We start from the raw sequence: 13,884 nt of genomic DNA, 5'->3' as shown, positions 1-13,884 counted from the left end.
AGCGTGTTTGACTTTCTTAGACTAGTTTGACTTTGACTTTGTATTAATATGTTGACCATATAAATAGGTTGGTAATCTTTGTAATTAGTAAAAAGTGAGGAGCTTAATTGTAAGATTACATTCATAATAGAGAGTTGACTGAGATTTACAAGTTTGACTTTCTCTCTCATTGTTCTTAAAGTTCATATCTATGTTCTTGATGATCTTAATGCATTATATGAATCTGCCATGATTGATATGAAGATTATGAAGAATTGATCAGTGATTATGGACACAAATGTATCAAACCTCAAAAAGTGTTTAACTAATGAAACACTGGTCATACCATTGGAAGAGATGCAGATTAATGATCACCCGCGCTTCGTTGAGAAACCCATAGAAATCATGGATAGAGAAGTCAAGCAATTGAGGCGTAGTAAGATACCAATTGTAAAAGTTCATTGGACCTCGAGACATGGACCGAAGTACACATGGGAAAGAGAGGATTTTATGAAAAACAAGTATCCTCACTTATTCACAAACGGGTCCAAAGCTAAGAATTGAAGAATCAAATTTCGGGACAAAATTCTTCTGGCATGGGGAGACTTTGACATCCGTCATTTTCGGAACATCAGGTTACCATCTTTATAGGATTCCTATATTTAGAATTATATTTATTAGGGTCTAGTCATGTTGATTAAAAAATCATTTGACTTAGTTCCCAAAATTATAGTTCAAAAAACCCTGTCGCAACGGGTAACCGATAAAGTAACTTATGTAATGCCAAATATATTGAAAGGTCTCTTAAAATAAATAAAGTTGATATTATAAAATTCAAATTTAAAAATATATTAGTTTCATTTAAATGTACAAATGATTATTACAAAATTAGGAATTTTGATTTAATAATGAATAACTTTATCGGTATTTGAGAAAATGTATTTGATTAAACTTATTTAGTTGGGCTGTAGTTTTATAAGATAATAAAAATAAAAATAAGGTGGTTTGGGCCTTGAATGGGCCGGCCCCTTTATCCATATATGAAAACTCCATTTCTTTTGAAAACTTCCATTTCATCTTCATTTTGTATCACTCCCTCCCTCTCTCTCAATAAACTTTTCATCTCCCACACCAGCCGCACTCATTATCAAAATCTTCTTAGATTCCCTAAATCTTGAAGAACATCCAAGGCTTCAAGAAAAAGCGAGCAATAGGTAATAGATTAGTTTTATTAACTTTGTATCTTTTCAATCATATTTCTCGTCTCCGTCACATTTTCCTCCTTCCTGTTGAGCTCAAAATTTTCTGGATATTCTAAGATGGGAGATTATTTGTCAAAGACATTTGAAATGGTGGTAATCTATGATCTATAAACTTAGAATCTAGAAAATAGGGGAAAATCGCATTGCATGTCGTATTTACCGAATAAAAGCGATGTTTTGGAAACCAACAGATTTTTGGTCAACATTATCGCTATTTGTATTTTCTGTAAAAATAAAAGTCCAAAATATTTGAATCATCTCTTGGAACCATTGAAAAACAACAAGTTAAGACCTTCCATTTTGACCTCAGTTTTGATAAAATGCAATCTGTCCAGATTGCTTGATATGAGAAAATGGGTTGAACATATATGAATATTAAAATATTTCTAAAACGGTGTGAAATTTGGTTGGAAGTTGTTCAACACAGTAACATTGGAGGTATAAAAAGTTAAAAGTAAAATGATTTTTGGAAGGTTCCTTTTTATAATGATTGGTGAGACCAAGATTCCAAAAATTGGAAATTGCATGTCTGTCCAAATATTAACTTTTGGTGCAAAGGCTTTAACCCTTAAATGTATAAATTTTGTACTATTGAAATGGTATCATTTTTAATCTATAAAAACTTATTGGCATTACATAAGGTATAAATCTCACTTTATCTTTAGTAAAACCCGATAGGTGATCTACTATTGGATTTCGGGCTGAATAGGAAAGTAGGGCGGACGTTGGACCTCTGAACGTCAACAAAATCTTGGATATTCATCTACAAACTTGTGAGTTTTCACAGCCCCACTTTTACTGCTTTTAGTTATTTTTAACTGGGGGAAAAGCATGAAAGAATGCAAACTATACTGTTTAGTTGTAAAACTAATGGACTAAAGAACTGTTTAGTCAAAAGTTGTGAAAATCATGGAATATTGATTGTTATTGCACTACCTATAAATGATAAATTGATGTGTTTGAGAGGATATTTGAAAAAGTCCCCTTTCGTACACGCTACTAGTTAACTCGGGCACGTCCCCGGGCCGTGGTAATTGTGGATAGCCGCTATTGTGTTGACAGTCCCACCCAGAAAAGGGTGCACATTACCTATGTTTTTCATAGTCTACTCATGTGTGCGAATGGGCCACCGCTGAAGTTGTACTGATACGAACCGTGGTACCTAAGTGAGTGAACGGGCCACTTATGGTAGTTCGTAAACTAATGGGGCACATTGGTCAGGTAAGGCTCTGTAGCGTCTCAAGTTTTTAAGCGTCGATGAAAAAATTTACATTTATATTGTGCATGTTATGTATAAGTTTGCAAGTTGTGATTTATGCATTGTAAATATTTTGTGCATATGAAAACCCGTGAACTCACCCACTCTTTGAAGTTGACGTCGTTTTACGTTTCATGCTTTTCAGGAAATTAAGTAAGAATGGAAGTTTTGGAAGATCTTATGCGATAACACCTGTTCACAAGTTTTAGAAATCTCTTTTTTGTAAATGATGTTGTTTTCATCGTGAACAGTAAAGGTATGAATTTGTAAATTTTAATGGATTATGTATTTAATGGTGTTATCTATCGATTGGAGCTATGAAATGCTTACCTGTTACGCCTCGTGTCTCCGCTTTAGCAGGGTGTGACAAGAATATTAGCCATAAACTCCAAGTATCCTAAAACCAGAGCCTCTGTTATACAGACCAGAGCCTCTAGCCATTTAGAATCACTTAGATTAATTATTGGCATAAAATTTAATCGCATTTGGAACAAGAGACCTCTGGTCCAAAGCAAATACCTGGTATTTTCTAACCAAGTATTCCCCTCCAAACCAGAGCCTCTGGTTGTATAGACCAGAGTCTATGGATTCCAATTCTTTGAGACCAGAGCCACTTTGGTCTCAAACTTGGACTTCCTTGATCAGTTATGCATGTAATTACATCATTATCCATCATCCTTTGGCACCAAAGACCTCTGGTCCAAAGCCAATACTTTGTGAACTTTTTCAGTAAGTATTCTTTTCTCAACCAGAGCCTCTGATTCTAAAGACCAGAGCCTCTTGATTCAAAGTCTTTGAAACCAGAGCCATCTGGTCTCAAAGGCACATCCATTCTATCCCCACATACATGCACTTAACAAAATTTTCATATTTATTTGCATCGCCTTTGCAACCAGAGCCCTCTAGTATCAAAGACTCCATCGTTTCATGCCATTTTGCATATACTTCACCATTCTTTCATAACCATTTTTTTATCACCTTTACAACCAGAGCCTCTAGTTCTAAAGACCAGAGCCTCTGGATTCGTTGTCTTTGGAACGAGAGCCCTCTGGTCTCAAAGACCCACTCTCTCTCATATCTATTCTCATAATTAGCCACATTTCATATCACTTTTCATCATTCTTCACAACCAGAGCATCTGGTTGTATAAACCAGAGCCTCTGGTCATCAAAATGAACCTACCTATTGGTTCAAGGGGGAGTTTTAAACTCAAAATCTCCTCCCCATGCAGCATCAATCTAGGGGGAGCTTTTCATTCCTCATAAAGAACTTTCCATTGCATAAATATGAATTTTCCATCCCAGAGCCTCTGGTTCTACTATCTAGAGCCTCTGGACACCAAAATGTTAGATAAATGATGAATAACATGTGTACGCAACCAGACCCCCTCTGGTCCTACATCATGGGTTGTCCATGCTTAACCAGAGCCTCTAGTTTGTCTATCCAAGGCTCATTATTCATGCAACCCAACAATTCATCGATGAACTTATTAATCATGCGCAACTAGAGACCTCTGGTTCCTCATCCCAAAAAGGGTATGTTTAACCAAAGACCTCTGGTTCCCCATCCAATGAGTCATGACCAACCAGTGCTCCTCTGGTTCCATGACAAAATAATTTTCATCCAAAAGCCCATCTTAATTGCAAACTCTTTAAAGATCATACAAAATTTTAGCTTTTGTGACTAAAAACTATACTTCATGGGTTTTTATAAGACCAAAACTTCGTAATTAGTATTAATCTTACAATTAGATGGAATTTTAAATATAAATTGTTTTTGAATTGATATTTCAAGAGATATTATTTGGAATAATTTTTAATTACTCCAAATAATCCAAACGTCATCTTACACAAAAGCCTTCCACATTTACAGGTTGTTCCCCATAAACCCCTTCACATTACCCATCCACCCTCCCCATGACGACACGTGTCCTCCCACATTAATGGCACAGTACCGTCAAGACGGCCCACAATCCCCACCAAATCACCTTTTTTCCAAACGTCTCCCACAATCATGATTACCATTTTAATATTAATTTTTGAAATGCCTGTTCCCCTCCTCCACCTATAAATACCCATCTTCCCCAAACCACTTCCTTTTTACGCTTCCTGAACCTGCAAAAATCTTAAGACGAACTAAACGCAAACCTCAAACTGCAATGGCATCTTCCACCTTACATGAATCAAACAGCAACGACAACCATGTGCAATCAACCGGCCCTGATAGCCGTGCACTGGTGTTCCTTCCAATAAAACCAAACAACCACGTGATCGACCATCAAACCAACCTGTATGAAGACAGGTTTGCTATCATGATAGAGTTTTTCTAGAACTGTGTTCTCCAACCGGCTTTAACTTTAACAGACAATGGCGTACATCTCAAGTACATCCAACAGTACTAGCAGACTTGCGAGCTTATCCCCTACAGCCGTGGAATCATGGGGGATATCGACGCCCCAAATGACATGATCTGCTCCGTCAAGATCTCACGAGCAAAGGTCTCAAGAGCCATTTGCATTCCCACACGCCAAGAACTTGGCATTGACCACTATGCCGAGCCACCCACGAGCTCCGACATCCTCCGCTTAATTCGAATGCTAGGTTACAATCGTGACCTACTCAATGCCTCTGATTTCAAGAGGCAATTCCTCCCTCCAATGTGGAATATGTTCTTTTCCATATTGAATAGAGCTCTGACCTGCAAACCGGGATCGATGGATTAGGGCAACATCAATATAATGACTATCATGTGTGGCCTCTTCTTCAACCTACCGCTAGACTACGCTTTTCTCATCTACAACGAAATCCATACAGCGGTAATCAAGAAGTGCCAGCTCAAGGCCGCAGGAAAACCATTGACATCTGTGCTCTTCCCATGGTTCCTCGCTCTCTTCATCAAAGATGCAATGAGGAGACACGATCTAACGGCCGATGAACCATTCACTCCACAGTTCATAATGAATGGTCATCGCCCAACGAACTCCAAGGAAGGATACACCACAGAGAGGACAGTCGCTCGAGCCTTGCTCAGCGTCATACCAGAGATGTCTGAGATTAGGCAGACCTACGAACGCTCTCTGCTGTCCCGTGAACTAAGGGAAGCTACCCTACAACATATAGAACTGTCCCCTGACAGTAACGAGGGAGCACAGGAGTCATCTTCATCGGATGATGAAGATGATGATGGTGACACTCCTCGTGCATCCCCCAACCCTTCACATATAATACCCATCCCCACTACCCAAAGGGCAACCACCACCACTACCCATGGCGATCAAGGCCGAAGGGGTATTGAACATGGACAACCCAGTCCAATCCCTCACCCAGCCAGCCATCCAGAGGCCATTCTTCGGGCATCTGGAGATGATACAGCCAATGAACCTCACCATCCATCGCCCCCCCTCCCAATAGAGGGACGATGAAGAAATAAGAGCCAATTAGCCTCATGGCTCGCCACTATCCTTTACACACCCAGAAGCATGTGTTGCTTCTGGCATTGCTGATCACCAAGATCGTTCAGAGAAATCCCCCATTCATGCACAACACACCCCTTTGATACTTGATATAGCGAAGGGGAAACACACTTACTTCTCTTACCCGGCCTCTAAATCCGAGGAAGAAGAAGAAGTTGCTGCAACATCAAGAGATAGCTCCTCACTAAAGGGCTATCAAGGACATGATGGAAGTCCTTCATGGCCTATATTTTCACAAGACAATGAAGGATCCTCTAGAGCTGAGGCTCAACCAGCAGCATCCGTTGCTGCAGGCGTTACCAATGTGGCTGATCTGGACACAAAGGCTGAGTTCCAAGCCTTTGTAGACTTGATCCAGCGGTCCTTGGAAGACCTAAAACTCATCATACAAGGGATTGTCGAAAACCCTCTATCCATCGACCTCACCCCGCTTTGACAGTCCCTTGCAACCCTTGAAACCCAAACCCGAGACAACACAATCTGTCTCCAAATGCTACAACAAACAGTCACCCAACACCATAACACCTCCTCTGCCCTTGCCACCCAAATAAACCAACTCCTCATTCACTCCATCGCCACCCTCACGGTCCAGGAAACTGCGATCGTTGAGACCTTAGCCACAATCACCACCCAAATAAACACCATCTCTCAAACCATTAACACCCTTCTAGCCACCATCATATCTCAAATCCCACAACCTACCCCACCCTCAAATTCATCAATCGATGAAACATTAGCCTCTCTCTCAACCCAAATGACCACCATCCAAAACACCCTCTCCTCCCTCCCAGGTACCATACTAGCCCACATACCCTAACGCCCTCCTCCACCCCCCTCTACAGGCCCATCTTTAGATGAAGCCTTCTATTTTTTCACTACAGAGGTGAGGAATATCATTACCAATATTCTCGTTCCACCATCCACATCAGCCTCCACCTCCATGCCCCCACCTGCCTCCACCTCCACCATGGAATATGCAACCAGGGCTGACTTAAGGGACCCTATCAAAGGCACTTGTCTCATCCTTCAATAAGATAAGTGCAAAATTCATCCATCGCGCCATTCAACCTACCAAGGCTTTCTCCCAGAGCCTTGCTGATCAATAGACGCGCACCACCTCTCTCCTTCACCTGATGGAGGAGAGAAGAATACAACAAGTCCTGAAGGCGTATCTTGCGAATTTCAGGAAGAAGAAAACGAAGAAGAGGAGCAGAGCTTCATGCTCTTGCAGCCGCCTGCACAAGAGGACACGCCATGAGGACCTAGACCCCGATGATCAAGGTCTTGGACCTCATGAGGGAGAGAACCAGGTTGCGGCTGCTCATCTGATGGAATGCGCTGCACCATCACCACCACCACCACCACCACCCCAAACACAAGAACAACCTCCACTATCAAGCCAAGCAAGGGAACCAGAGGCTCACCCCTCTTAAGATGTACATAATGTACATGTTCCCATCGCCACATCCGAAGAACCCATCGAGTTGAGCTCATCGATCGATAAAGAACCATCCACACCACCAATCAATCTACCCTTCACCCCATCACCAACTCCAAATCTACCATTAACCCCCTCACCAACACCATGCACAACAGAACCCTTCACCTCTATACCCATACAACCTCAACCTACAATCCCCAACCTTCATCACCACAACAACCTCCAACCCAAACTTAACCCGATGAACCAGAAACCACCCAGACACAACCCATTGAACCAGAAATCACCCCTCTTGAGGCCAATGAACTAGAGCCAACCCAAACCTTTCCATCGCCAACCCACTCTCAACCATTAGCCCAAACACAACCTACAGCCCAACAAACCCAGGTGCAAGCGGATGTTCCTTCGTCTTCAAGGCACCCTTCTTAAGGGGTAGTCGATGAAATAATAGCAAACATGGAGTCACACAGGAGAGGTCCAGAGGTGGCCGAGGGAGCCAGTCATGATGGAGAACATCCATCAATACCTGTACCATGATCGCGATGAAGGGCTGGCTCTCAATCCTCCAATTCTTTCACCATAATCCATGAACCTCCTATACCATAGGTTTGTTAGACAGATCACCCAACCACCAAGGCCTATCTTTTCAAACAATGGAATAAGGTTGGTCATGGACATTAAAATGAGGACCTTCACTAACCGAGCCATCAAGTACATCGAGTACACAGTGGAGCGAGCCCATGGTCAGGTTAGCGTCTTTAGTGACAATGACTTGATCAATCTCAAACCCTATGACTTGATCGAGCTATACGCGTACATGACTCAGCAACAGGATCAGGGCATACAATTTGGGATGGCGAACAGAGCGATCATGCAGACAATGGAGACCTTGGTGAAGCATCGAGCCAAGAGTGATTTCGAGATTGCTCTTCGGCTTGGCATCGATAGATTATCCTGCACTACACCTGATGAAGACTTCCCTGTCCTGCAGGAGAAGAGATCTGCCTCTGTCCTTACTCAACCAGAACTGGGTCTGGTATACAAAAATGAGTTTGGAACGAAGAAATTTTTTAGGTTGACTAAGGCCTTTAAGTATTCAAATGAAACACTTAAATGGTTTCAGAAATCCATCAGAGACAGATTGGGCAGATCTCAAGTGCCAAAAGATGATGGGCAGAGACTGATACAAGAGATATCTACAGTCATTGATTACAGCGGACTACTCATCCGTTTTTGGGAAATATCACAGGGGAGACCCTAAATGTAGTCTTATGTTTTTTTTTTTGTAATTTCCATTTCGTCAATGTAAGAATTCATCATTTTTTCCAATGAAAAATTTGGCAAAAGATGCTTTTCTTTAGAATAGCCTTTGTTCTTCATTTATACTTTGAATGTTCTTAGAATAAGTATTATGTATGAAGTAATGAAAACAAACAAGTGATGAAGAACTAGAAGGCCGATGGAAGACTTCAAGGTAAAAATGACTAAATGTCACACCCCGTTAAAGCGAAAATACGAGATGTAATAGGTAAGCGTGTCACAGCAACAAACAATAAATAACACCATAAGTTTTACAAGATTACATCCATAACCAAGTTGGTGTTTGAATACTTCTTTACAAAAGATACAAAATGAACTTAGTCGGTGTCGCCACATATATGCTCCAAAAACTTCATTTCTTACTTAAATCCTGAAAAGCATGAAACAAAAAACAACGTCAACTACAAAGAGTTGGTGAGTTCACGGGTTTTCATATGCACAAAACATTACAATGCATAAATCATTTCTTGCAAACTTATATATAAACGTTTGCACATAATAAATGTAAATCTATAACAATGTTTAAAACTTGAGATGCTACTAAGCCTTTCCTGACCAATGTGCCCCATTATTTTATGAACGACCATAAGTAGCCCGTACACTCACTTAGGTCCCACAATTCGTAGTAGTACTAATTCAGCGGTGGTCCAAATTCCACATGATTAGACTAATAAAACATAGGTAATGTGCACCCCTTTCTAGGTGGGACTATCAACACAATAGCGGCTATCCACAATTACCATGGCCCGGGGACATGCCCGAGTTAACAAGTAGCGTTTACGGACGGGGACTTTATTTGGAAACATACTCTCAACTACATCAATTTAGCATTTATATCATAGTGCAAAACCGTAAATATTTCATGACATAAACAAATCTTGACTAAACAGTTCATTAGTCCAACAGTTTTCCAAATAAATAGTATAGTTTGCATAACTTCATGCTTTTCCCCCAGTTTATATAAACAAAAAGCATTAAAAGTGGGGCCGTTAATACTCACAAGTTTGCTGATGAATAACCAAGAACTTGATGATGTTTGAAGCGCTAAACATCCGCCCTAGCCTTCCTAAACAGTCCGAAATTCAATAATTAGATCACCTATCGGGTCTCGACCAAGATAAAGTCAACTTATATCTTATGTAATGCCAATGAGTTTTTATGAATTAAAGTTGATACTTATATAATTGCTCTAAAAAAGATAGTTCAGAAATATATATTTTAAAATCAAAGTCCTTCGCACATAAAATTACCATTTGGACCGAATGTAAATTCTGTTTCTGGAATTTTTGTTCTCACAAATTATTGAAAGAACCTTCCAATAGTCATTTTATATCTAAATTTTTATAACATCAATAACAATGAGTTAAACAGATTTTTCCCAAATATCAAGAATTTTGGTTGGGTTTAAGGCACTCATCATTACCCTACCACTTTGAGTGACACAGTCCCCAAGACAAATTGCACACTCTTCGAGTGACGGCCATTTGGGGGGTCTAAACTCATCATTTATTTGTGATTTTAACTTTTTTTAAAATGCATGCAAGATTCTGCCAGCAATGCTCTTTTTGCACCATAATCTTGTATCAAGAACTTGAAGGCTAAAAACGTAATATTTTTGAGTGAGACCAGTTGCATTAGAAAGATAATTCATTAAATTAAGTTCTAGAAGAAAAATAAACCATTTTGGAGGAATATCCAGAGAGATATGGTCGTCCAAAGTAGGTCTTACCAACTATCAAGTGTGCTATTGCACACTTATCTTGTTTTAACCACTTGGAGGTTCAAAACCTACTCTTTTTATGGTCAAAACCCACATGCAAGCACCTTTACCAACTTTTCTTGAGTTCTAATGTTTGTGGGTCATAGATTACCCTCATTTTGAAGACATTTTCATGTCATTGATGTATAATCTCCCATCTTAGATTCTCCAGAAAGTTTATGTATAAAAAGGAGAAAGAAGAAAAGTGTAGAAGATGAGAAATCATATCGAAAAATAAGGATAATTAAATTAGTCCCTTACCTTTTGCTTGCAACTGCTTGAAGTTCTGAACGTTCTTCAAGATGATGGAATTTGAAAGGTTTTAGAGAGTGATTCCGGTTGAAGTGGTAGAGGAAATGAAGATTTCAAAAGAAATGGGGTTTTTATATTTGTCTTAAATGTAAATAAAGGGCCGGCCTCTTAAGGCCCAAGTCCATAAAAAAATTATTTTTCATATAAACAAAATATCCCATTTAAATTTATAACAAAATACAATTTGTCAAATATTGATAAAAATATCATTATTAAATCAAAGTTCCACATTTTTGGTAAAATTATTTGGACATTCAAATGAGACTTTTATATTTTAATTTGGACTTTATAATATCAACTTTATTATATTTGGAGCATTTTTTATATATTTGGCATTACATAAGTTAACTTTATCAGTTACCCGTCGAAACAAGGTTTTCTGAACTATATTTTGGGAACTAAGCCAGATGAATTCTAATCAACATCACTAGATCCTAATAAAATATAATTCTAAATATAGAAACCCTATAAAGGTGCTAACCTGACGCTCCAAAAATGACGGATGTCACACTATGTTTGAAGAACAACGAGAGGGTCGATGAACTGACCAGAGATGCGATGGAAAGTGCATCTTCATAACCCCTTTGGATACTAACAATTGAAGTTTTCTTCACCAGTTCAACCAGAGGCTAGCAATGAAGAATTGAAGATAAGGTTGAATTCATATCTTGTGGAAGATGACCAATCAACAGCTGGATTCTACAAAGTTAATCTCGTTTTAATGTTTATCCTTGTTATAGATAAGCTTTATCTATTAGTAGAAGATTAGCTAAATAGTCTCACTAGATAGTTATCTTCTTATTAGCTTTCTAGTATAAATAGGTGGTTAGGCCTATTGTAATTTTTGACGATTTACGTTTAACATAATTATTGGAATAAAGGGAAATCTTTGGCACTCAAGATTATTCTTTGAATGTTCATACATTGTTCTTGAGTGTTCATCATTTATTCATTCAAACACTATAATTTTGATATTCTTAACTTAATTATTAGTGTCATTGAGAGATTTGGGATCAACAATATGTGAGTTTGCATACATTTCAAAATGGGTGCATGGGCATGCATGTAAGGGGATTTAGAGCCGCCTTACTCTTTTTGGAATGATATATATATATATATATATATATATATGAGAGTAAAGCCTTCTCTCAAAACTATTGCCATTTCAAAACCTTGAGAGTGATTTTAGAGGAAGCTTGTCTGGATTACTTGTTGACTGAATTGTTGAAGCCTGGTTTCAAAAGAAATTCAAAGGTGAGTGGTTAAATATCTTTGAAAAAGTATTTTTGATTTGCATACTTATTTGAGTTATGACCAATTACCCAGACTTGGCTTTAAAGCGGACAAGTGATGTCTGGATTATTTTAAGTCGGACACGTGTTGTCTGATTTAGCTTTAAACCGATCATAGTGTTGAGCGGTTTAGAAAGTTGGTGAGATTTTGAATTATGTAAACAGGATAAAGGTTTTGAACGGAGAAGTAGGAATACGATCAAGAGCTATCTAGTTTAGACATAAACTGGTCAAGGGCTTGCCCGGTGTAGTGTAAGTCCGACTGTGTTTTCATCGAACTTTAATGTTAGAAAATCATCCCATGTATATAAACTAGACAGCTTGATCGGACTTATTTTAACATTGTTCGGATTGGTAAATCGGACAAGTGGATGTGTTGTCCGGATTTGTAAATCGGACAAGGGGTCTAGTGTTGTCTGGATTAATATATCGGCCAAGACTTGATCGGAGATGAAGTCCGGCCAACTCTAGGTTGACCAAATTGTTAAGGATTGATTGGATTCATACTTTTACTAATGTAATTGTTCAAATAAATCATCGTTATAATGTTCTTTTATGATAATAAAGAATGAGAATTTTGATAAAGATGATTTTGAACTAATGATTTTCCTTTAGGACATTTATGACTGCGATCTGTTCTAATTGGAAATATTTTGTAAAATGGTTTGATGAAGAAATTAGGGTGGCATATCAAGGAGAGGTGTACCATGGGATAAGGGTGACATATCAAGGAGAGGTGTACCATGGGATAAGGGTGGCATATCAAGGAGAGGTGTACGTTTGGATACAAGGGTGGCATTTGTATGTGTGATGTGGGATATAACTCTTACTATTAAAGACTTAGAATCAGGGTTCTTATTAGAGACTTAGAATCAGGGTTCTTATTTACTGTGATTTGGAATCTTTATTTCTTTGTGATTTAAAGACTTAGAATCAGGGTTCTTATTAGAAATCGTAGCCTGGATGTTATTGAGAAGTTGATAAAAGGTTTTGGCCTGAAACTTTGAATAAACCTTGTTTTTAATTGAAAAGGTTTAAAAGTGGCTTTATGTGAAACCTGGTTAGTTCAAACCTATTTGGGTTTGGGTATGTTATTTAAAAGCTGAGTAATTGGCTTTGGAATTGGAAAGGTATTGGTATTATGTTTTACTTGTTCATATATATGTTTTATATATGAAAAGTTGATTTAAATAATTTTTTGGTGATTATCACCCTCTAATTACATAGAAAAAGGGATCTCACTAGACCTTCTAGTCTAACCCTCATTTTGTGATTTTAAATATGTATTGTAGGAGGTGATGACGGTAAGGAAAAGGGGAAAATGTGATATTTTCTATTATGCTTGTCTATATGAAGATTTGCCCATGATGTATATGGTTTTTGGTAGAAGAATGTTGATTAGTACAAGAAATGTATTTTGGAATTTTTGGACAATGTATTCTACATGGTAGATTCTTGTACCTTGGGACCTGAATGATGTATAAACATGTATTTCTTGTAATTGAAATATGTGTCTGTGACAATCCTCCATTTTGAGATTTCAGTTTAGTACCTTATTTCATGATCTTTATTAAAAACTATGTCTTTCTAGGATTTAGCTTCGATGATTAAAGATCATCTTGCTTAATTCCCAAGATTAGTTTGTTAAATCACGTTTTGGTGGGTAGCTAACCAAGTTAGTTTATGCAATGCCAAATAGTCTTGAAATGTTTCAATTAAATAAAGTCGATATTTAAGTTCCATTCTTTTTATATTTAGTTGCCAATTAATTTAAAAGGGTGGAGTTTTT

The sequence above is a fragment of the Cynara cardunculus genome (genome assembly GCF_001531365.2).
Source record: "Cynara cardunculus var. scolymus isolate 2C chromosome LG 2, CcrdV1, whole genome shotgun sequence".
Lineage (NCBI taxonomy): Eukaryota > Viridiplantae > Streptophyta > Magnoliopsida > Asterales > Asteraceae > Cynara > Cynara cardunculus.
The sequence above is the reverse complement of the archived record's forward strand: the minus strand, read 5'-3'. Positions refer to the sequence as shown.